The 22,387-nt window shown below is 43.5% G+C and overlaps 1 protein-coding gene across 2 annotated transcripts in view; it reads right to left on the minus strand.

Annotated features, from left to right (window-relative positions):
• The window catches only part of LHFPL2 (LHFPL tetraspan subfamily member 2), a 184,920-nt gene that overhangs the window by 45,653 nt on the left and 116,880 nt on the right, over positions 1–22,387 (minus strand). The gene's annotated exons all lie outside the window — the stretch shown is intronic.

The raw sequence follows: 22,387 nt of genomic DNA on the forward strand, positions 1-22,387 counted from the left end.
AATGCTAATGCTAATGTGCATGGAGCCTTAACCTCTTCACGCTGGCACCTCGTGGCCCTTTAAGAGTTGCAGAAGTCGGGAAGCGGGCAGGGCAGTGATTCGCCATCACATGATCGGATAAGGTCCCGATTGAAAGGGGAGATCAGGACCTTTCTGTGAGTCACAGACATATGTGCTGGGAGCGCGCCCTCTCAGCACATATGCATTTTCTAACTGCACGCAAATATGCAGCCGCTTGGCGTCAAGGCCCAAACACAGATTATTTGCGTGCGCTCGGCGTCAAGGGGTTAAGCTTAAGGCCCCTTTCACACGGGCGTTCCATATGTCTGTTTTTCATCTGTACATTTACGGATGAAAACGGATCCCCCATGTATTTCTATGGACTTGTGGATGTAAACGGATGAACATCTTTTTACTTCCGTTAATGTCCGCATCTGTTAACATCTGTTTTTTTGAACGGAAGAAAACCCTATTTTTCTTCCGCAAAAAAACCCAGACCGGACGAAAAACGAATGTCAACCGATGTAAATGGACCAAAAATGGATGTAAACGGATCTAAACGGATGTAAACCAATGTAAAACGGATGAAAAACAGATGTAAGCGGATGAAAACGGATGAAAACGGATGAAAACCGGATGTAAACGGATGAAAAAACAAGTGAAAAATACGGATGAAAAAAACGGATATAAACTCATCAGTTTTTTCTTTGAAAAATTATGACTGAACTGAAGAAAAAAAAACCAAAAACAAAAAACGTAATGCCCATGAAAATGCCCCTATGTTTACTTTTTTTTTTTTTTAAATTAGCACAAGGGACAGTACTTCCATTGCAAAGTTATATATATAGTTGCGTAGTTGGTAAGGCTGAATAAAGACACCAGTCCATCATGTGGGTAGGTTACTACCAATTTCTATATCCCTGTACATTGTGTTCACTAGGAAACACATGTAAATAATTTTTGAATTGATCTAAAAAACTGCCCAGTGACAACAACCAAGAAAGCGAGTTCCACATCCTCACGGCTCTAACAGTAGAGAACCCCTTATGCAGTTTAATACTGATTAACTTCTTATTCAAATTCATTATGTGGCCGTGTGTTATACCTAAAATTAAAATATAAGTTCACCTTTGGAAAATGTGAAATGTTTCACCCATTTTTAGGGGTCAGTATATCCGCTTGCTCTTACATCCCCCTATGGCAAACAGATATTCTGACAGGTCTGCAGGAGACCTGAACAGCATCAGTGATCTGCTGATCGCTGGTGCAATGCTTTACCGACTCCTTTGGACAAACATAATGAATGCACTTTTTTTTACCTACAACAAAATTTGGATGTATTATTTTTGTCCAAAAGGTAAACTTATCCTTCAGCCACTTGCCCTCCAGAGGATTTACCCCCCTTACAGACCAGCCCATTTTTTGCATTGTGGCGCTGCATTACTTTAACTGACAATTGCATGGCCATGCAACGCTGCACACAAATGAAATTTATGTCCTTTTTTTCCCCACGAATAGAACTTTCTTTTGGTGGTATTTGATCGCCTCTGCGGTTTTTAATTTTTTGCACTATAAAAATAAAAAAAAAACAACAACAATTTTGAGAAAAAAAACAACATATTTTTGACTTTTTGCTATAAACCATGTCAAGTAAAAAAAATTACAAAAATAAAATTAAGTCATAAATTTAGGTCAAAATGTTGTCTGCTGCAGGTCTTTGCTAAATAAAATCCCAATATGTGTAAATTAATTGGTTTACGTGAAAGTTATAGCGTTATAAATGGCGATATATATATTGGGATTTTTACATTTTTTTTAAATTTTACTAGTAATGGCGGTGATCAGCGACTTATAGCGAGACTGCGGCAGGCATTCTGACACTGGGGGGGGAATTGATTATTAGCACAGTGATCAGTGCTAATAAAAAGCACTGACACTGTACTAATGGCACTGGGCAGGAAGGGGTTAACATGTGGGGCGAACAAAGGGTTAACTGTGTGCATGCATAGCAGTGTGGAGGTGCTGACAGGGGAGAGAACTGTATTGTTTACTTACAGTTCTCTCCCTCTGTCAGTAATGCTCCTCAATCACACGATTTTGTGCACCTGAGCTGCCCTGTAGCAGCATTACTTGTATAGGGCGGACGGGAAACGTTTAAACAGTTTTCTCCCAATGCTAGAGTCACCATTTATAGAATTGTATATTGCGATCATATCCCCTCCTAAGCGTCTCTTCTCCAGAGAGAATAGGTTTGTAGTCATTCCTCATAACTGAGGTCACTCAAGTCCCCTAATTAAAATGGTTCTAAAGGCTCAAGGTTTTTAATGCATGAAGGTAAATTACCTTTGTGCAGCATCCCTTCCCAGCCCCCTCTAATACTCACCTAAGCTCCCTCTCGATTTAGCAATGTGCACTGGAGTCTCGGCTATCCCGGAGTTCCCTCTTCTCATTGGCTCCCACTGCTGTCAATCACAGCCAGTGAGCCAATGAGAAGAGAGGGAGCATAGCCGAGCCAAGGTTCCATGTGTGAATGGACACACGACACAGAGGGTGTCCGCATAGCAAACTGCTTGCTGTGGGGGCACCCAACAGGTGGGAGGGGTCGGGAGGGGTCAGGAGAGCCTGGGGATGACCTAAAAGAGGAGGATCTGGGCTGCTCTGTGCAAAACCACTGCACACAGCAGGTAACTATAGACATGTCTGTTATTTTTTCTTTGTTGCCCTTCTCTGGACTCACTCAAGCACATCATTCCTGGGGACTGGTGACAAAAACTCAACTGCATACTGAACCAGAGTTTTGTAACACTGTTCAATGTCTTATACATTATTATTAGTATTATACAGGATTTATATAGCACCAACAGTTTAAAGTTGCGCTTTACAACATAAGGGCAGAGAGTACAATTACAATACAGAAGGGATCAGAGGGCCCTGATCGTTCGATTGAATGAGATGTGTCCCTTGTACTGATGGCTGCTCTCTTCATTGAAATCTTCAGCCTTCTGTGTTCTCTTCACAAGTGCACAGTGGTAAAGGCCAGCGCAGTGGCTAAGTGGTTAGCACTTCCATCTAGCAGCACTAGGGTCCTTGGTAAAATTCCAACCACAGCCCTACCAGTGTGGAATTCGCATGTTCTCCCTGTTCCTATATAGGTTTCCTCCAGGTACTCCAGGTTTCCTCCCCCACTCCAAAGACATGCTGGTAGGTTAACTGGCTCCTGTCTAAATTTACCCTAGTATGTGTATGTATGAATGTGAGTTAGGGACCTTAGATTGTACGCTTCTTCAGGGTTAGGGACTGATGTTAATGTACAATATATGCAAAGCGCTGCATAAACTGACTGCGCTATATAAGTACCTTTAATAAATAAATGCATTTTCAGGTGCTGCAAGGGTTAACATAAGCCACTGAACCTGTCAAGAGTGCCCACTATGCCTACTCTTTCTGCTCATTTCCTCTATTTACAGAAGCTGTAATACAGTTTTCCACAATGAAAAGAACTTTGTGAATGGAGGAGGCAGACCTTTCATTCATTTAGTGCCTTTCATTGCTAGAAGCTGTTGTAAAGCTTCTATGAATGGAGGAGAGGGGCGGAGAGGGTAGGCATAGTTGGCAGGAACCTAGGATAGGTCCAGCAGCTTGTATTACTCCCACAACATGGGAAGATTAGTACTGAGAGGTTGGGGAAGGGATAGAGGACTACAAATTTAAAGGGAAATAACAGTCACCAGCACAAGGGACATCTCTCATTCAATGTAACTACTGTCCATTGTGTGACTTAAAAGAAAATAAAAAAATACTGGTGTGCTTTCAAGAGACCCAGTCATCAACCTACAGCAGGTATAAACACAAAAAATTCAATTCAGTATTTTAAATGCTTGCAGTGTTTTTCCTTCCCACTGATTTTTTTATTCACTAAAAATGTGCCTTTGAGCTTGACTACTCCATAAAGTGACAATTTCCTAGCACACCCCCTCCCATCCTTGCACGCCATAGCCATCTACTATACTCGAGTGTCCGGTCACTGTCTGTGCTGACCTAACTTCTCTGCCTCTCACCTCCCTACATTTTTTTTATGTAACTGCCTTAGGAGGAGCAAATGGAAATACTACACTTGAGTGACAGCTCTGAATCTGGGCTGCCAACATCACATTCAAGATGGCAGCACCCAACAGCTGTCTTAGGACATCTGGAGGTCTGCGTAATGCACAAATAATTTTATAAAGAGATTTCTGTTGAACAGTTTGGTACCAGGGTCTCTAACAGATCTGAATAAAAGGTGTTTTCCCCTTGTATCATAATTGTGGAGTGGGAACAGATATCTCCCCCTATCCTTATGAGACAGAACAATTTCCATTCCCAGGAAGATGCTGTAGACATGCTATGCTTGTTTTCTAGATCAGTGCTACATTTCAAACTGTTGACAACAGCCTACTTTTTGTTTCCCAGAAGTCATCTGCACTTTTTTGGAAAACATATTTGGGTATGTTTCTTAGGAAGTGTCTCAAGCAGCCTTTCTCAAGCATTTTAATACAGAGGAAGCCTTGAAATAATAGTCATGTCTCCAGGAACCCCTTCTATTTATTATACCTCCAGCTCCTCCTCGGTTAAGGACACGGGCGGCCAGCTTGCCAGCCCGCTCCTTAACCAGCTAAATGCCAGCACAAAAATGGAAAAACAGTGAGACAAAGATGCTAATGCTGAGCAAGTGCATGGACCCCTTACATTAAAGGTCAGTGGAAAAGTGCCTTCCTATTTCAGTAGTCAATGTAGCGGTCCCAAATCTTGGTGGCCAATGGGAGAAGGACCCCTTTTAGTCAATGGATTGTGGGAGAAGTATACTCTTATATTGTGGGAAAACTATCCACCTTACCTACAGCTAAATATCAGTGCTTACTGGGAGTTCTGGAGGAACCGGAGTGCTTCGTAGAACCCTGGTTTAGAAACCCTGGTCTAAAGTCTGACTTTGCAATTCACTTTCTTTACTGATACATAGTGCTGTGGCTTATAAGCTCCTGAAGAACAAAGGATTACTGTCCATGATTATAGGTTCTACATTAGCAAGGACCATGTAATGATGCATTAAAATACCAGTGAGCCAATTGATGGGAATGAAAAGACTTCAAGCAACCTACTAACAAAGGTTAGAAAAATAGTGAAAGTAGTGCATAAGCCTTTTTAAAGCACAGAATTGGCATTTTAGGTGCAGCACACCCAACACAAAAAATACCCTAACCCAAACCCCCCAACCCATGGTAAATCCCCTACATCAGGGGTCTCTAAACTTTTTGAACAAAGGGCCAGTTTACTGGCCCTCAGACTTTAGTGGGGCAGACTGTGGCCATTGGGAGTAGAAATTAATGCAGAAAAAACAATGCGTTTTTGGTATTATGGTTAGGAATAATGCCCCATAGTTGGTGTTAGTGGGAGAAATAATGCTCCATCGTTGGTGTCAGTAGGAGAAATAATGCTCCATCGTTGATGTCGGTAGGAGAAAAAAATGCCCCATTGTTGGTGTCAGTACGAGAAATAGTGGTCCATGGTTGATGTCAGTGGGAGAAGTAGTGCCTGTTATTGATGTCAGTGGGAGAAGTAGTGCCTGTTATTGATGTCAGTAGCAGGAATTATGCCCCATTTTTGGTGTCAGTGGGAGGAATAGTGTCTTGTATCAGGGGAAGAAAAAGTGCCCCAAGGGCTGGATAAAGGAAAGCAAAGGGCCGCATTTGGCCCCCAGGCCACAGTTTGGAGACCACTGCCCTACATCATAGTCATCTCTCCTTTCCCACAGTCTTCTGTGCGGAATGACATCAGTGCTGGAATCCTGGAGCCCAGGAGGACGGCCACTAACGTATTTATCTACCATGTGAGTATGGCAGAATACATTTGTCTTGAAAGACCTTTCTGCAAACAGTAACTGTAGGAAGCCATGTGCCATAAAACCTATTAATAGCAAACCAAGTTAATATTCTTACAACTAGACATGTAAAGTTTAGACATGTAAAGGTTTCAGCCACAGCAGCAATAAAAGTTTGAATGCACATTTCTGGCTCTTTATCCTGGGCATAAGCAAGGGGCTATCCTGTATAGTATCTGACTGTTGGTGACCCAGTAGTCGTGAAATATGTGCAAATTCCCGATGTCGTGTAAAACCACATTATCTCATCAATAGACAGCGCTGCTCTTGGCTAGGACCTGTAGACAGCAGAGTTTCATGTTCAGAACAGTATGGGGGTGATGGTACATTACACGCGTCAAAGGCGCTCATGTTTCCAGGAAAGCAGTGTGATGCCCTAAGACAGGATCCTTTCACACTGAGCCCTGGCAGACACTAATCTAACTTGACATCAATACATAATACCTCACACAGTGCTGCAATTACTTCCCAGATAGCACTGCACGAGGTCTGTGTGCCACCCAAAACAGGAGACAGCAAAATAATGAATTGCATACTTTGCATTAGATGTTTTTATGATCCATGGTAACAGAATCCATTCAACCCAGGTTCTATAACCAGCCACACAGTGTACCCCATGCAACACTTTCTTGGGTGAGAGTAGCTGAGTCTGTAACACATTGAGGAATCCAAAATAACAGCCAAGTAGGACTCATCTGGATCATGTAGGGCGGAGGCGTTCGAGTTTTTTTGGCAAATGCCAGCTTAAAGCATATCTTCCTTCTTGTCCTAAATAAAGCCTATTTTTATTACATAACTGTTTGTAGACCTAGCAATGTCATCAATGGGTCTCTGTGCTTCTCTATGCAATACAAGCACATCATAGCTGGTGGTATGGCACGCAGCTTCCTACAGCACAATGCCCCAGTACTCCTTTTAAGAGCCCTCAGCCCTAATAGAGGGACAGATTGCCATACCAACACAAGCAATGTTGGTATGGTTATCTCTCTTGCTGTTCTAGTGAATCCTGACAGCAGGTTGGCTCCTCCATCCCCCTCACCCCACCAGAATTTGGATGCTGTTTTTCAGCATGTCCCTTTGATAAAAGCTGGTTGTTAGACTAGCATCTGTTGGATAGGCAGCAGTACACACTTACCAAAAGTCAGTCGGTTCCTACTTACCCGGTCGATTTTTGGCCAGTGTGTACCCAGTTTATCAGTAACTGGTGTGGGCATTCCTAGGCAGGTGGCATTTCATGCATATCCCCCAGGGTAACATACACTCAATGGCCACTTTATTAGGTACATCTGTTCAATTGCTTGGTAACACAAATTGATAATCAGCCAATCACATGGCAGCAACTCAGCACATTTAGGCATCTAGATGTGGTGAAGACGACTTGCTGAAGTTCAAACCAATCATCAGAATGGGGAAGAAATGGGATTTAAGGGATTTTGAACATGGCATGGTTGTGGTGCCAGACGGGCTGGTCTGAATATTTCAAAAACTGCCAATCTACTGGGATTTTCATGCACAACCATCTCTAGGGTTTACAGAGAAAGGTCCGAAAAAGAGGAAATATCCAGTGACTGGCAGTTGTGTGGATGAAAATGCCTTGTTGATGTCAGAGAAGAATGGACAAACTGGTTGCTACGACATTCAGATGGTAGGCTCAGAATTTGGCATAAACAACATGAAAACATGGATCCATCCTGCCTTTATCAACGGTTCAGGCTGGTGGTGTAATGGTGTGGGGGATATTTTCTTGGCACTAGCAAGGTGTACCTAATAAAGTGGACAGTGAGTGTACACTTGTGATGCTGAACCTCTGATTGAAAAAAAAAAAAACTAAAATCCAATGAATGAAAGGGGGAGGCCAGGGAAAGTCAGACTGGGGAGAAAACAGCTGGATAATGCTGGGTGTCTTCCAGGCAGTTAATGAGGAGGGCTCTGTGCGACTTGCTGCAACTTCTAATGCACAGTGTGAGAAAGGTAACAGTGCAGGGAACCAGACTAAGGAATTTCAGTACAAAAGAGGAGCCATGTACAACGGTGTTTGAGGGTAAGTCTGAAATTCACTTTTAAGTTGACTAAAACAGAGTAAGAAAGCAACTGATCTCTAGAAAACATCAAAACACACCGCTAAAATAAATATATTGGAATACATAGCCCTAAATATCCAAGAGGTTTAACTGTACTACCTGAACATTACCTTCCCTTTCTATTAAGCAGCTAACTCCCGTAAATCAGATGAACCATTCATTATAAACAGAAAACTTCTATAGCACCTTCTCTTTAGATTTAGGTTTTTGGTGGATACCAGAGTCTTAATGCTCCTACTGACGTTAATATTTCAAAGACTTATATGGCACAGTTGCGCCTTTAAAGTTCCTGCCTCTAATGGCCTTCCAGGGGGTGTCTCAATATTGAGGGGTTGGCAGTGGCTGGGAGGAAAGCAAAAACACAAGGATAGAAAGGTCTTGTTTTGAGGTCTCAGGGGGTCTGTACAAGGCTGGATGTAGCGTCGGGCCAAATAGTGGATGGGAGGGGCCGGGCATGGTGGTATGATGTGAGGTGGGAGGGCACCGCATAGAGAGTTCCTACCTACAAACTGACAGGAGTACTGATGGCAGCTTCACTACTCCTGTCAGCTTAGCTCTGGAGGAGACGAGCCAGATCTGGAGAGGAGAGAGCTGAGAGGAAGAACAGGTTGTGCTCTCTCTCCATGCCAATTCCTCTTCCTGCCACTGCAGCTCTCTTGAATCGGGACTGTAGTACCGCTACTGTGTAGTGTTTGTTTACCCTTCCCCATCTCCTCTAGCAAATAATGTGGGTAGGGGGCAAGTAAGCAAACACTGCACATTGGTAATCAAGAGAACCAGTGCCATCTCAGGTGCGGGGCCCTGACGCTGGGATCCTATAGCCCTCTATACTGCTTGAAATTTTTTGGGCATTGGGGGGGGTTTGCTGACACAATGCTCATACATTTTGGGAGGCACCATTTCCCTTTTTTGTGCCCTGGGCGCTAGATGACCTTGTCCCGGAACTGGCTAGGTGACCCAACCTATTACTACTACGGATGAAACTAAAGTGAAAACTTTTTTTTTTTTTTTGATTCTGACTTCATCAAGTGTTAAGAGATTGATGGACCAACTAAAAAAAAGGGATAGCAGTTACCAACAGTGGATGCATAGGCAACATCTACAAAAGACTACAAAGGGTTTAATGAGACTCAAAGAGAAGAATAATGGAAATTCTGGAAAGCAAAAGCATCCAACCTCTGTCACTACAGAACGAAAACCGCATCCATTGCCATTTTTATTCACTCATTTAATCCCATGAAGTTTTCATAACTCAAATGAATTACCTTACTGCACAGGATTCTGAATCTCTTTCATAAGTGAATAAGGTTTAGGAAGCACAAGGAATAAACTGATGTCAACCTGTTCATAAAGTTGTAAGCAGTCATAGGAAGCACAGAAGGCTAGCACAGTGAAAATTCTAAGGAATTCAGAGCCTGGGAGAGTCCTCCTAACTAAATGCTAGTTAGTTCTGTGAACTTTCAAGAGGTCAGGATCTAGCATGAAAAGGCCCCTTCTTTCCGGTCTACTCTTCATAAACCCAGACTCATTAATGGTTACTCTTTAACCTTGTAAATCCTCCAACCTATTGTGATGAATGCATTTCAAAGTCAAGATCCTCCTTAATAAAGAACGTCTTTGAACACATATTGCTTAAAGTCGAACTATACATTTTGCAGTCCTATAAGGAATTTTCCATGGTCCATGTGATCCTGAGAACCTCCAAGGCCCACTGAGCAGAAAGTAGAAGTTGGTGTTTGAACAGTACCTCCTGCTCTCAGTACCTTCCAACCACTGTCAACGATGGAGAATAAAAGTAGACTACCCTTCCAAAGCCAATTTGTTTATGTATGCGCAAGTATAGCAATATTCTACACTCATTCCTTAGAATAAATGTTGGTCTATCACAACACAAACACTCTTGTCAGTGCTACAGCTGGAAAGACTCCCAAGACTGAAGATCCAACAGTGGGCTTGGAGTAGACTCCTCTTCAATCTTGTATTCACCACTGGAAAATGCCAGAGAGCACACGGTAATGGCCTTGCTGTCTGCTTCATTTAAGGGAAACCAGTACTGTAATAGAAAGAAGAAGACGCACTAGCCTAGTGCAATACCATAGTAACTTTATTAAATAAAACCAAATGCCAATGTACTCACAAATGTACACAACATGCCTGAGACCCACTCTGTGTACCTTTATATAATACGCCCCTCTTCTCCTTATCATATTACTATCCTCTGTTCCCAAATCTCATTTCTTTACCCCTCTGCTCCACCCCACAACCTGTACATCTCCCCCTCACTGCTATCATCTCCCTACTATTGCTCTCTTCACCTCCCCAAAATGCCTCTTCCACTCCTCCTTCTCATTTTCCTCTCCTCCGTTCCCAAAATCCATTCACTATATCCCTCTGCCCCTCCCAAACAATTGTATATTGTGTCCTCACTGCTCCCTTCGCCCCTCTATGGCACCCACCACCTCCTCCTATTGCTCCACTCTCCCACCGACCCCAACACCTCCACTAGTAGTTTCTCACGCTCCTGCACATCCCGCTCCCATGCCACCTTTCTCACCCTTCTCCTCCTCATAACCGCGGGGGACATCTCACTGAATCCTGGCCCTCCACCACCTCCCTCACCCGCTCAACACCCTCCCACCTCCACGTCCTACTGCAACCCCCACAACTTAGTATCTGTCCCCCTGCTCCCTAAAATCTCCCCCCCATTTTCATGTGCACTCCTGAACGCCCGATCGGTGTGCAACAAGCTTACCGCCATCCACGACCTCTTTGTTTCCCGCTCCCTCAACCTCCTAGCGATCACGGAAACCTGGATCCAGCCCACTGACTCTACCTCCCCTGCTGCACTCTCCTACGGAGGTCTCACCTGGACCCACTCACCCAGGCCTAACGGTCGTAAAGGTGGTGGGGTTGGCCTGCTCCTGTCACCGCTGAGCACCTTCCGAGTCCTCCCAAACCCCCCCTCCCTATCCTTCTCCTCCTTCGAGGCCCACTGCGTCCGACTATTCGCCCCAACCCCCCTGAAGATTGCTGTGATATACCGGCCTCCTGGATCCATACCCCGCTTCCTGGAAGACTTCTCCTCCTGGCTACCCTTCTTCCTCTCCTCTGAGCTACCCACCATCATCCTTGGAGATTTCAACATCCCTGTCAACCTCGACAACCCAGACACAGCCCGTCTCCTCCACCTAACCTCCTCCTTTGCACTTGCACAGTGCATACAATCCACCACCCACTCCGACGGAAATATCCTGGACCCTGTCTTCTCCAACCGCTGCGCTCCCCACAACCTCACTAACACCCCCTTCCCTCTCTCTGACCACAACCTGATCACCTTCTCTATCTCCTCGTCCTCCAACGCCTACCCCTCCAAATGTCACACTACTACCAGCCGTAACCTCCGCAACCTTAACCCTGTCTCCCTCCACTCTGCAGCTGATCAACTCCACGACCGCATCCTCCCCCTGTCCTGCCCCGCCTTGGCTTTGACCGCCTACAACAATGCGCTCTCAACAGCCCTTGACTCACTAGCGCCTTTAACCACACGCAACATCAGACCCCGACCGCTCCAGCCCTGGCAGGCTGATCACACCAAAACCCTCAAACGACAAAGTCGTGCCCTGGAGCGACTATGGCGCAAAACCAAATCCCAACAAGCCTTCACCCGCTACAAATCTGCCTTCCACACCTACACCTCCTCCCTCCATGCTGCCAAACAGGCCTACTTCTTGACCCTCATCAAGGCCCTCTCCTCCAATCCTCGCCGACTCTTCTCTGCCTTCAACTCTCTACTCTCTCCACCCCCCCCTCCACCCAGCACATCACTCACTGCCCTTGAGATTGCCAATCACTTCAAAAACAAGATTGACACAATTCGCAAGGACATTGCCGCAACTCACACACCCTCTCAACCCGTCCCCTCTCACACAGCTACCCCCTTATCCCCCCTCCCCCTCGACATAACCCTCAGGGACTTCGTCGCTGCTCAAACTCTCTCCAACCCCCTTCACCCTCACTCAGCTACCCCCTCATCACCCCTCTCCCATGGCCCCACCACTGCTCTGACCTCCTCTTCCACCACACCCTACATTCCTCATACTGAAGCTCCCCCCACACTCCGCACCTTTGACCTTACTACCATCGAGGAAGTCTCCAAGATCCTCTCTGATGCCCACCTCACCACCTGCCCCCTCGACCCTATCCCCTCACAACTCCTACGACCTTCCTCCTCCTCCATCCTACGCTCCCTCACCCACATCTTCAATCTCTCCCTCTCCTCAGGCACTTTCCCCTCCCCTCTGAAACATGCACACATCACCCCCATACTTAAAAAGCCCTCCCTGGACCCCAATGACCCGAACAACCTCAGACCCATCTCCCTGCTCCCATTTACATCTAAACTCCTCGAGCGCCTCGTCTACACCCGCCTATGCTCTCACCTCAACGACAACAACCTCCTCGATCCCCTACAGTCCGGCTTCCGTCCCCTACACTCCACCGAAACTGCCTTACTCAAACTCTCCAACGACCTGCTAACCGCCAAAGCTAATGGCCACTATTCAGTGCTCCTACTCCTTGACCTCTCTGCGGCCTTCGACACAGTCGACCACCCCCTCCTCCTCAAAAAACTACACTCCCTCGGCCTCAGAGATTCTGCTCTCTCCTGGCTCTCATCCTACCTGTCACAACGCTCCTTCAGCGTTACCTATAATGCTACCACCTCCCTCTCACTCCCCCTCTCTGTTGGGGTCCCTCAAGGCTCTGTCCTTGGGCCCCTTCTCCATCTATACCTCCTCCCTTGGCCAACTCATACACTCTCACGGCTTCAACTACCACCTCTATGCCGACGACACACAAATCTATCTCTCAACCCCCCACCTCACCCCCTTGGTCTCAGCCCGAATCACACACCTACTGAGCGACATATCAGACTGGATGTCACTCCACTTTCTTAAATTGAACCTCTCCAAAACCGAGTTTCTTGTCTTCCCCCCAGCCCGGACACCACCCCCCATTGATTTCTCCGTCACATCCAACAACGCTACCATCAAACCCGCCCTGCAGGCCAGAGTACTGGGTGTCATTCTGGACTCCAACCTATCCTTCCAGCCCCAAGTCCAATCTTTAACAAACTCGTGCAGACTCCACCTCCGCAACATTGCCAAAATCCGCACGTTCCTAACCCCAGAAACCACTAAACAGCTCATCCACTCCCTCATCATATCACGATTCGACTACTGCAACTCCCTCCTCACTGGTCTGCCTCGCCGCTGGCTATCCCCGCTTCAGTCGATCCTGAATACGGCTGCCAGAGTCATTCACCTTTCCAACCGCTCTGTCTCCGCCACCCCCCTCTACCAATCCCTCCACTGGCTTCCGATTGCGCAACGGATCAAATTCAAAATCCTAACGCTGACGTACAAAGCTGTCCACCATACTGCCCCGAACTACATCACTGACCTAATATCCAAGTACCGCCCAGCACGCACACTCCGCTCCTCACAAGACCTCCTTCTCTCTAGTTCCCTGGTCTCCTCCTCCCATGCCCGCCTCCAGGACCTCTCCAGGGTGTCACCCATCCTCTGGAACTCCCTGCCCCAACCCATCAGATTATCACCTACTCTCCTCTCCTTTAGGCGCCTCCTGAAAACCCATCTCTTCAGGGAAGCCTACCCCACCCCCTGCTAACTTGCCGACCTCCTCCACTCTTCCTACCACTCCATCCCCCACAGCTATCTCCTCCTGTGCCACCACCCCCTCCCTCCTAGATTGTAAGCTCGAAAGAGCAGGGCCCTCGAACCCCTCGTGTATCACATTGTATTGGTATTGTTCTGTCACATGTTCTGTCCCCCTTTGTAATGTACAGCGCTGAGCGAACTATTGGCACTTTATAAATACTGTATAATAATAATAATAATAATAATAATGTACAACATTTTGTGCAAAGCCAGCTCCTAACAACCAACACAGATCGCACTGTAAAACTGATCAAAAAAGAATGTAGATGGGATTTTGATGCATTTCCATTGAAGCCTATGGACCACAAAATTGCACTGAATCGCACCAGACTTGCACAAGACTCTTTTCAAAGTCGGATCATAGTTGCACTGCATGAAGTGAATGGACTCAATAGAAACTGATGTTATTTCACTTGTCATGCAGTTAAATGTGTTCCAACTTGCATTTCTGTAAATGCAAACATTGTAAGCACCCAAAATTGACTTGGTATTGGCCCTTCTGCAGTCTACTGTACATCATAGTTCAAAGGGGAAGGGAGAAGCAGCACAAGGAACCGATCAAGTGTGCAGCAGTTGATGGAGCATACTAACAGGAGGAGAGATTAGAGTGCTGGCAGAAAGGTGTTCTGCTTCTTCTTCCACTATCACAAGATGAAGGTGGGGATGAGACATGTAAATGAAAGTGAATCTTTAGCAGAAAACGACCAGGTACCGGATGGACACCAACACAAATCCTTTGGGAGGTAAAATAGCTTCCTATATACATGTTGTATGTATTTCATCTATATTAGCTGTTTGCATGGAGATCAGATTTTGGCTCCATGCACACTAGGGTTTTTTTTTAAGCACCTAGAAGCTGTTATTAGCACTTTTTTCTGCACCTAGAAGCTAAATAGTGTTATCCTATGTGATCATGCACACTACTTTAGGCAATTAGCATTTTTTGGGCTTCAGCATCTAGGAGCAGAAAAAAAGAAAAAGTTTTTGTAGAGTTTTTTGGAGCATTTTTCCAGCACATAAAAACCTCTAAATGCTACTAAAATGCTCCTAGCAGCTTCTTTTCTCTACATGTGTACTGTAAGAACGCAAATAAAACGCTAATGCTACTAAAATGCTACTAGGAAATGCTATTACCAACATTTTTATCCAGGGTTTTTTTTTTAGCTTAAAAGAAACACTAGTGTACATGGAGCCTTAGTCATGGTTACATCAGCAAGGATAAGTGTATTTTATATAAAATAAACCTTTACTGGGAGAAAAATGGGTCTGACACTTCTGCCCTCTATCTGAAAGCACTTGTCCATCTATAATACTGACCTACTGGAACAAGTATGAAGATCAGGAGTAAAGTCCTTATCTTTATATTTTCTCCACATCAGTGCCTCACAGTATTAAAGCAATAGGGTCAAGGAGACAGCCAGACCCCTATCATTTTCAGAAGGAAAATCAGCAATGACAGCCTCTATGTTCCCTTCAGGAAAGCCTTCCTTTAAATTAAAGCATGGCAGATGTAATATGTCAGCTCCCTTTAAAACAGTGTATTTACATAGGACTGTGGACTCATGTTACATTTGGTCAAGTAACTCCATCTCCTCCTTATTCTGATATGAAATTATATGAAGTATCCCATGTAAACAAAGAGGCAAGATTTAAGGCTTCCCATGAAGTGAAATGCACTGAAGTGGAATAAAAGTTAATGAAAGATGAGATTCTAGGCAGCTTACTAAACCCTTAGAATGATTACATTGATGGCAATCATATTTTAGCTTTGTTCAAATAAGTAATAGACATCTTAATCACACATGTACTCAAGATACTGTATATCCTCCAACTAAACCGTATTAAGAGATACTGTGCTGTGAAAAAGTATTTGCCCCCTTACTGATTTTTTTTTTTTTGTATATTTGCTACACATAAATAATTCAGATCAAACAAATTTTAATATTAAACAAAGATAACCTGAGTAAATACAAAATGCAGTTTTGAATGATTATTTCATTTATTAAAAAGGGAAAAAAAGCTGTATGCTCGTTGCAGCAACTTAGGGCTCATGTACACTGTGGCTGATAAACTCACGTTTAGGAGCTGTTCAGTGTTTTTTTCAGCAGCCCCTGAACTCTCCCTACTGGTTTCCTATGTGTCCATGTACACATCTTCGTTTACAGTCGTTTACAGGCTATTTGAGTTTACAGTCTTTTTAGAACACAGAAAACTTGCTTTCAGCAGTCGATTATCAGTGTTTGAAATTTGTTTTTTTAACTCTTCCAGTTCCCGATGCTGTCCTGAGCCTTTTTTTCATCATGAAAAATGCATGCAAAGCATTTTGAAGGTACTCAGATGGACAAAACACTGAATACAGGATGTTCCTACCAAGCTTGTCACACATTGTAATGACCAATTCACACCTCAGACCTCTCCCACCCTTGGAAACAAAAGATATTTTAATAAGCAACTCACACCTAAGCTAATCTCAACACATACTGCTCTATCTGCTTCTACTCTATGTATTTCTCTGAAACAGTCTGAAATAGTTAAAAATGTATCACTTTTCAGTGCATTCTGAGGTTCTCCTGACTGACTTATCTTTAAAAAACGCTTCTAAACGCAAATGCACATAAACACGTTATGCAACTGCGGCTAAACAGAAATTTTTTAACCTACGTTTTCCAGCAGTCAGTTTCCATCGTTCAGAAGTGTCCTGTGTACATGGGGCCTTAGAGCTAGCAAAATGACATATCTGTGGAAACACAACCCCCTGTAGCAAAGGCAGCACAAGAACAGAAATAATGTATCTCAGATAAGCTGCTGCTCTTTTCTGATATTCAGATACTATTTCATTCAAACAAACTCAGTGGCTAAGTGGTTAGTACTTCTGTCTAGCAGCACTAGGGTCATTGGTTTGAATCCCAGCCATGGCACTACCTGCCTGGCGTTTGCATGCTCTCCTTGTGCCTGTATGGGTTTCCTTTGGGTACTCCGGTTTCCTCCCACACTCCAAAGACATGCTGGTAGGTTAATTGGCTCCTCTCTAAATTGCCCCAAGTAATATGTATGAATGCGAGTTAGGAATCTTAGAGATTGTAAGCAACTCGAGGGCAAGGACTGCTGTGAATGGATGATATATATGTAAAGCACTGCGTAAATTGACGGTGCAATATTAGTACCTCAAATAAACTCTTGGTCCAAAAAAACGTGATAGTTCAAAAAGTGCTAAGATATTATGCACTGCCTAAAGCTGGCCATACACAGATCAAAGATCTACCAATTACTGCAGAAATTCGAGCCGAACTTGGCCATGTCTACACCACCAAACCTTTATCTGAAATTTAAAAGTGCTGGACAGAAAATTCTCAGCAGAAGAGTGGTTGAAGCAGATCAGATGGAGTCACTGTTCAGGTGCGCTGGGGGAGTAGAAGGCACACTTTTTGAGCATTTGGGGCCATGCACCTGCATGGATGACAAACTGGGAGCAGTCCATGCAGCCGCTGCATCCCAAATGACATCAATAGGACTGCCTGCACGGGATGCATGGAAAACGTGTGCATCTCTACGTGGGTAAACACAGCTTTCACACGGGCATACAATGATACAACCTATGTGAACGAGGCCTAAGAATGCCATAATGTGCAGGTAAGATTCCCCCATCCTCACCATTTAGTCTGGATAGGGGAGAGCTAACCAAAGATGTTCAGATTTCTCTTGTTCAGTCCGTGGGCTATATCACAGTAAACAATCTGGATAAAGGAATATCTCCTGCCTGGTATTGTATTCTGACCCATGGCTGCCAATTAGTTGTGCTGCAGTGCTCATGTGCTAAGAAGGCACATGTTCATAGGATGAGAGAGCAGGGTGACAGATGAGCTCGTCGGAGGGCGCTTTTCCTTTTACCATCCAGTAATAGGCTGGGGGAGGGACAAGTCTAGTGTTACGTAACAGCAACAGAAAAAAAAAAAATTATAATAAATATATATATATATATATATATATATATATATATATATATATATAATTTGTCCTTCATAGCTACATAGTCTGGTTGGAAAAAAAGACAAAAAGTCCACCCAGTTCAACCATTTAAAAAAAAAAAAAAAGTTATAATCCTATACCAACAGTTGATCTAGAGGAAGGCAAAACCCAACAAAGCATGATCCAATTTGCTCCTGCCAGTCAGTGTTGTCTAAATCTCAGGCCTGGATAGACAGAAATAAAAATACTTTAGCAGGTAAATCAGCTCTCATATATATGTTATCTGGGTATATAAAAAATAAACACACATGCTCGCCTATTTGCTGCAGCATCAGTGTGATGCTGCAGCTGTCCTGTGCCGACTCTAATACCAAGAACTGAGCAATCACGACTGCTGATTGCTCAGTTCTTGGTCAGTCCAGAGTGCATAGATGGTAGTTGGAGAGAGCGGGTGCAGCTGGCTTTGGCTCTCAGCCAAAGAGCAGGAGTCAGCTGTCAATCAGGCAGCTGGGTGGATCCTGACAATATTGTTGGGATTCTTTCAGATCTTGGAGTGGCTCTGCTATGTCAACTGATAGAGGGCAATAGCCTGCTATATGCTGATTCCGGGTCACAACAGAGCAAACATAAGTACACTTTTGTGACTCACAAGAGAAAGCCAAAGAAGCTTTGGTCATACTTCTCTTTTAAGGTCAGGACTGCATAGAAATATACCGTTCTAAAAGGTGAGCTTTCACACACCTTTAATAAACTGTTAGATAGAAATGTTTATGGCTTTAGTGCCTCGAATTCTCCATGGGAAGTGGGCAAGACAGTGCTGGCCGATGTCCACAGCATTCAGAAATGGGTTGCCAGTGCGTTATGTACCTTAGATTTTCTTATAGCTTTATTTAGATATCACAGAAATGACCTTTTACATTTTATTACTACCAGAAAAAAAATGGTGTATGCAGGAATTGCCCTTAAACACTTGCTGGTTCTTCGATGTGACAAACTGACTCATGAACTCCGTGCCATCTTGCCACCTTGGTGTTCTGCTCACACTAGACCGATGGAAAGCTGCCAGCTTGCAGTAACAGCCTGGTGGCCTAGAACTTCCCATCTCTTTCTGTGGAGATCATGAAGTCATTTAGAGAAGGCTTGGCTGGACAGTGTTATTTCATCTGTCCTGCTGACTCATAGCGAATTATTGAAGATTAGCAATCACAAGGCCATAAAGTCTAAACTGAACAGTACTGACTGTAGGGAAATAATAGACAGGCTGGATGATTTACTTCATGATCTCCTAAGGGGGCAATCAATGAGTCACTGCACAGCTAATACGAATAGCAGACATCTCTCAATCTAGCCGATAAGATGGAGCACAACAGGAAAACAGCTGCAAGCACACAGCTCCTATGTCTTTATATAATGACCTATTCGAATGATGCCATTTGATTGCTTTGGCAAAGCGTGCAAATTAAATGCATGGCTATTACTTAGGAAGGGGGAAAGTTCAATTTGTACACACTGCATTCACATTTAGCTCTTAGTGCTTTCAATGACATCAGAATAATATTTTAGGTTAATATTAACCTAAAAACTCAGCCAGACCCTAGCCCAGCCATTGTGACAGATCACAATGAGGTGGTTGAGAAGTTCTTGCAGTCTGCCATGACACGTGCTCCTTCAAAACATTAAAGAAAAAAAAAAAAAAAAGTATGCAATTATTTAAAAAAAAAAAAAAATTAGTTATGTATACATATAATTTATTTATTACAGGTACTTATATAGCGCCGTCAACGTATGCAGCGCTTTACATATATATTGTACATTCCCATCAATCTATAACCCTCAAGGGGCGTACAATCTAAGGTCCCTAACTCACATTCATACATACTAGGGCCAATTTAGACAGGATCCAACTAAACTACCAGCATGTCTTTGGAGTGTTGGAGGAAACCGGAGTACCCAGAGGAAACCCACGCAGGCACAGGGTGAAGATGCAAAATCTGGGCAGATGGTACCGTGGTTGGGATTCGAACCAACGACTTTAAATCTGGTGGGACACAGTAGAAATTTGCTTGAAAATTTCATTTTCAGAATGTTTGTTCAAATTTCTAATAGTTAGTTGGGCCAAATCATGGCGAAAAATGTTTTACTGAATGATCAAATGAAATTCTAACAGTAATTTTGACTTTTGATTAGAAAATTCCAATCATTACAAAATTAAATGTTTTAGGCCCCCCTTAGATGGGACAGACCCATCAGCAAATCCGTTCATGGGTTCTTCCAGGGCGGAAACAAAAAAAAAAAAAAAAGGTTGAGAAAGGCTACTCTAGAAGCTCTGGAAACAATCATATACACTTGGCCAATCCACAGGTATGTGAAATCTGGTGAAAGATGGTCCTGTAAGATTTGGATCATGCCTGCAATACTACTATCCTGTGTTTTGGGGCTTCTTTATTTATAGTTCTAGCAGACAAACAGTTGACATAAAATGTGACAGTCATTCATTCATAGTGACCACCCCTAAAATTGCTATTGTGGTAATCAGCCATTCATACTTGTAAATTTCACTTTATTTGCCTTTCGCTGTAACTAATCGAACCACCAAAAAAAAAAAAAAAAAAAAAAAAAAAAAAGGTTTAGCTAAGCAATTTATCCCTCGCTCCACAGTCCCGGAATACACTCTCACACAAATCACTGTGCTACTTCAAAAGATCCTTAGAAACACATTAACATGCATTTTTTTTCCATTCAACTCTGCTTTTCTTTTACAAGCAGTAATAAATCAAGAAGAGATAATAAACCTTCACTAGAGGCAAGGCATCAGGTTAATAATGTTCTGTAACAATTGTCTTTCCCAGAACCAGTGGGAACATCTGCTGCCACAATGTTATCTGCAGCAAAAAAGGACTTTGCTACATTCTTGTAAGTTTCAATAACTGAGGCTTAATTCATAACATTATCATCATTGCTCAATGAGACTGGATATATTTATATGATCACAAGATATGTACACCTGCCCACTTCCTGCATTACAATATAACATTTAGAAGGCATAACCAGGACACATTTAGCAGAACACAATAAAAAGAAAAAAAACACACACTAACTAAAAACTAAAACTAACACACTAAAAAGATGAAGATTTAAAACAAAAAAAAAAACTTTTTCTGCAAAGTTTGCATTCAAACCAGAGCTGTCCCTGTAGCCACTAGATGTTCTCAGCCTTCCAGGTAATGAAGGACAGACAGCATCATTCAACCCTTTTCTGCTGAGCTCAGGCATCCACCCCCAGCCTGTGATTGGACAGTGAAAGAGAAGAAGCACAGTGATGAGCTCATCTCTCTTCTAGCATTCCCCCTGCTAGGACATGAATGCATTGATTTTTTGTACTGTTTCCACTCACTCTGAGCTCTGCTGAACAACTGTGAGAGACTTATACAAAGTAAAATTAAGGTACTTACAATGCTTTCCATTAAAAGGAAAAAAAAATAATTCAAGGATGTAATAATAAATACAGAATTGCATTCTTTTAATACCTGCCAGGACAGCTGGGACAAACAGAACCAAAACACCCTCCAATAAAACAATGAATCACAGTAGCGCCTTCTTAAGACAGAAAGGGGTTGATTTACGAAAACTGGAGAGTGCAATATTTGGCGCAGTTGTGCATGGTAGCCAATCAGCTTCTAACTTCAGTTCGTTTAATTAAGCTTTGACATTAAAACCTGGAAGCCGATTGGTTTCTATACAGAGCTGCACCAGATTTTATACTCTCCAGTTTTAGTAAATTATCCCCGGATCTACAAGTTTCACTTTCACGACAAATTCTAAAAATAGGGGTTTAGTCCTAATTTTAGGATAGTGGGCAGAGCATGCAAATCATCTCTTAGATTGTGAGCTCCAAGGAGCAGGGCCCTCCTAACCCTCTTGTATTGAACTGTATTGTCTCCCGTTATATTGTAAAGCACTGAGCAAACTGTTGGTGCTATACAAATCCTGTATAATAATAATAATCCCTTTACGTTCCTGTTGGTGCATCCTCAACTGCTAAACGTCTGACATTGGGGCTATGTATTCCAATAAAGAGAAAGCTGAACATGGCTTCCTGCAACATGTTTGTCAGTCAACAAAATACAGGAAAATATCCAAATGCCCGGTATGTCCACTTTGGTAGGGGTAATAGGATTATGTGGCACTTGTTCTACAGCGTACCGAAACGCATAACACCAGCTATTTGAAATGAAGTTTCATTACTCAGTGCATACATTGATATTCTATGTATTATTATACAGTATTTATATAGCGCCAAAAGGTTTGCTCAGCGCTGTACATTATAGTTGGGGACAGAACACGAGACAATACAGTAACAAAACACGAGGGGTTCGAGGGCCCTGCTCTTTCGAGCTACAATCTATGTGCTGTGTTATTTCTCAGAGTGAGGGTAAGTTAATAAGATGCAATTAAATATTCTCGAGTTAGGGTTCAGGAAGACCTTGCAATAAGGGAGGTATTAAAAACATGCAGTTGAACTGCATTTCTACCCCCCCCCCCCAATGCCCCTCCTTAAGTTGCAAAGGCAGCAGAGAGGGATGTTCACATGCTGCAGACGTGATGTCTTTGCTCTGCATCCTCTGCCCCATTCAGCAGAAGTACTGGCATCGAAGGTAACCCATTCACCCAAATGGGGATGTGCCACA

The sequence above is a fragment of the Staurois parvus genome, unplaced genomic scaffold, assembly GCF_062004578.1.
Source record: "Staurois parvus isolate SC_StPar_1 unplaced genomic scaffold, SC_StPar_1.0 ptg001065l, whole genome shotgun sequence".
Taxonomy (NCBI): domain Eukaryota; kingdom Metazoa; phylum Chordata; class Amphibia; order Anura; family Ranidae; genus Staurois; species Staurois parvus.